Raw genomic sequence first — 4,426 nt, forward strand, 5'->3', positions numbered from 1 at the left:
ATTTACATAGATATTTCTAAAACTATATTTGTATTTTAAATACTTTTGAACATTAGTCTGTTTGTGTGACTCGTGTTGAGTCAATATAAAGAGAAACACACACTAACGAGTTTACACCAAATATAATAAATGACAAAGGAACAAACACAAATGTGATTTTGTCTTAAAACACAAATCTTTCAGTTAAATGTGTCACTAGTTAAAGCTGTTTGTCTCTAGTTGAAACATGTTTGTATTGGTCTCAGTAAATAAGTGAAATGATTGCACAGCTCGCTGGAATACTGGATTCTGATTGGTCAGTGGTGACATTCGGAGGTGTGTTATTCATTAGGTGTGTGTCATTAGCAGCAGAATAACACACAGTCATACGGTATTTGAGTCGGGCGTTTCTTTGACTTCTCTCGTATCACAGCACCGCGCTCTCACTCGTTTCATTCAAACACAACTGCTATTAGCTTGTGCCTCAGTTACTGACTGGATTTACCCTCAAACCAAACCGCAGGAGATTCCTGTTAATAGTAGATTTGAGGAGACATTGTTCAAAGTGTGTCTTGTTGTTCAAGTTGTTGCTAACTGAGCAGAAGTGTTTAGCTGAATCTAAAGTGTGTCTAATTCTTCACTTGTGTGTCAAGAAAGCATATAATAAGTGTGATAATGCAGATGCAGCCGGATGTTATCACAGAATAAGTCTCTTCAGGAGGACACAAGTCCTGATCACCCTGTCGGGTTTATTCTGTGATAACAAGCGGCTGGAGCTACATTATCTCTTACAGAAAGTAAGTGTAAAGTAATGTGAGGTGTTGCTTGTCAAAGTAAAATCACACAAGAGACAGAGACATTGATCATGTGATGCTGGACGACTGTGAGCTGAAGCTGAATCTGCTCTGATTTTACCAGCGTTTTCCTACAATCTGAACAAATCTATTTCAAACTCTAATGATTCACTATTACTGATCTCATTAATAAAGCAGCTGTTGCTGTAGAAAGCTGTGACAGTCTGCTTTTCTTTTCTTTCCTCCTTTGTGTTCAACATTTTATCAACTTTACATTTCATTCAGACACAAACCCTTTGAAATAAAGCTTGATGATCATTTGATCAACTCTTTTCACAAATATCTGAAAGTATATATTTGTTCACATATCAGAGGTAAATGAATCTCTTTAATATCACAAAGTGAAGTTTACTCACCTCAGGTAACAGTTTGAGTCTCGTAGCACATCAATGAGCTTCTGCTTTGAGTCTTCAATCGTATTAACTCTCAGATCAATCTCTTTTAGAAACTGCAGAGCTTTTGTGTTTGTCAAAGACTGAGTTAAAGAAGAAACATCTGTAATGCCACAGTCATGAAGACTAGAAAGAGACAAACAGAGGAAGAGAGATCATCTTACAAACAAATCATTAAGATGAAGAATCTTTCACAAATATAATGTGAACACATTCATCATGAGATATTGAGTATAAAGTGTTTTGTTCAACTCTTATGTGCTGTTCGTTTGGGGACGACACTCGTGCTGTTTGGGCTCTCCAGAGAACACAGCCAACAAAACGACTTTTTGTTACAAAATGTGTCATTTATTAATGTTTTTACTCTACATTCATGTAGTTTTTTTTTGAAGGATTTATGATATTTTGTAAATGTATAAAATGTATTAATTAAAAATATATTTTTAAATAGTTTTTTATATAAAAGAGCTTTTTATGTAAAATTCACTTTATTAAGACCCTCATTCCTAATTGTGATTAATGTGGATAACATGGCGTGTGTGTTTCCTCCATCGTGGATGTGCTGGTGTCTCCTCCTCAGACTGTGTGTGTTATCTGTGTTGTGATGGACATTTTGACTAATTATGTAACATCATCTGTATGCGAGTTTAATCATTCTGCATTGTGCACTTCACTTTTGTGTATTTTGTGGTCTGAATTGTGGTGATTTATTGATTTGATAATTTCCTCATTCATTTCAATGTGGGTCTCCAGAGAGAGACTTTTTTCACACTAACACACAACCAGATGTCAATCCAATTTAATTTTCTGTTTGTAGATCTACCAAGTGTTGACAACTGTACAAAGTCTCATGTCATTTAGATAAAGGGAACGGTTGTTTTTATTTCAGCAAACATCATTTGGGGTCTCAAAAGACCTTGAACAGCACATAAGAGTTAAACAAAGTGATTTTCATCATTTTGATTCTTGTCTGTGAATGTTACTGACCTCAATCTCTCCAGTTTACAGCGTGAATCCTTCAGTACATTACATAAGTGATTCACTCCTGGGTTTTTTATTTGATTCCCGCTCAGGTTCAGTTCTCTCAGGTGTGATGGGTTTGATTTCAGAGCTGAAGTCAGGATGAGACACTGTTTCTCTGTAATACTGCAATCACTCAGACTGAAGACAGAAAGAGAAAACACAATAATTCAGACACGTTATGTTCATGTGTGAGTAATTCATCATGTGTTAACACCATACAGTGTAATAATAAAAAAGGTTAAAAAAAAATTCACATTTCCAAAACCTTACACTGACATTTAGTCATATATCAGACACTTTTATCCAAATGAGGACAACTGAAGCAATCATAATTAACAAAAGAGAAATGATACACAGTAGTTTTTTGTTAATTGTATAATAAATAATAAGAATAATAAACTGATTGAATATAACATAAGCTAGTGTGCAATGGTGCACATAAGTGTTCTGCGGGTGCGCAAGCGTGACCTTAAGAAATGCGCAGTAAATTAGTTCAAAACGCGTGTTTGTGGACCGACATGTTTGACAGCTGTTAATGCACAATTACTATTTTAGATGACAGAGTGTACTGTATACAAACTAAAAGCACAAATCTAGGCTACCGGTTAACGTTTTCAAATCACAATGCAAAACTGTGACATTTTATTCACTGACGCTCTTTAGACTAAACCCGGAAGCACATAGACTTACTGGCAACCCGCCAAAATAAAAGCTTGCTGATTTTAAGTTTGGAAATGAAAAAAAAATAATAACTAAGGTTTAAATAATAATAGCACATTTTTGAGTTTACTATAAACAATTGTATTTGTATTTGACCCTTTTAACTTTAAAGGGGTGGTTGATTGTGATTTCAGTTTTTTAACATAAGCTAGTGTGCAATGTTGCTGTTTGAGCATAAACAATATCTGCAAAGTTGCAGCACTGAAAGTTCAATTCAAGGGACTACAACAGGGCTAGACAACGGCAGTCCTGGAGTGCCGAAGTCCTGCAGAGTTTAGCTCCAACCCTGAAAAAAGCCTCACTTGTCTGAATCCTGAGACCTGATGAATTTGTTCAGGTGTGTTTGATTAGGGTTAGAGCTAAACTCAGGACAGCGGCACTCAGGGACCAATGTTGCCTATCCCTGGACAACAACAAGCTTTTTCCCAAGTCCGTTACATCACAAACCCAGATAAACCCCGCCCCCGGGAACATGTGATGAAGGGGGCGAGGCCATGCTGTGCTGCTTTAGAGATGAGGAAGAGAAATCTTGGGGTGCACGTAAAAATATGTTCATATATAAATCGCGATTCTATCTTTTAAAGATTCTAATGGATTCACAAGTTTCAAAATCAATGTTCTATAGCAGCGGCTCTTAATACTGTTCCTTGCGTCACTCTGCACAAGCTCTGCATTACTTTCTCTCTCTCTTTCAGCTCCAACAAACTGTTCTATTTAAACACTTATTTCCACATAGCAATGAGAAGCATTCCACATGGACACACGTGTGGTTGCTGAGCTGTATAAAAGCTTTCATCAGAACACAAGCTAACAGGAGTAGTAGCATTTATGAACAACAGCATATCTAAAAGTATGAGACAACAACAAACAAATATACCATTAAGAGCCGTGCTTGCCACAGGTTCTGCACGATTAGCCTTTTTCACACTGCCGTGTTTCTGGCTTTCGGATTGGCGCTTGCAGGGTTAAAGTTTTTTTCCGGTGACAACTACTTAACAAGAATGAGTTTGATTAGGGTTGATTAGAATGAGTTCAAGAATCGAATGAGTTCAAGAATCAAAGTCTTTTTATTGGTGGTAGGCATAGATGATTTTTTTTTATTATCTAGATTTATCTCACTGTAATCTTGGAATTAATCTAGATTCATTTAGATTAAAATGGCTCATTTGAATTCTGCTGAAGGCATTCAGAATATGTGTGCTACCCAAATAAAATAATGACTAAAAGTAAGTCTTTTAGAAGGGATTTCTCAAGACAGGTGGAGCATTAGACCAGGGGCTCATTTCCTGTTTCCAAAATGCATCAAAAACTGCTTGAAAAAGATGTAAACAAATTCCACATTGCACAAGGTGCAAACAACCTTACGCCGATTACACACATAATCCGTCTGCAGTGCATATGCGTTGCATTTTTTTTTTTACGCACCCATGTTAACGGATTCCAGCGTTCACGCGGTTG

The sequence above is a fragment of the Carassius auratus genome, unplaced genomic scaffold (assembly GCF_003368295.1).
Source record: "Carassius auratus strain Wakin unplaced genomic scaffold, ASM336829v1 scaf_tig00216347, whole genome shotgun sequence".
NCBI classification, from domain to species: Eukaryota; Metazoa; Chordata; class Actinopteri; order Cypriniformes; family Cyprinidae; genus Carassius; species Carassius auratus.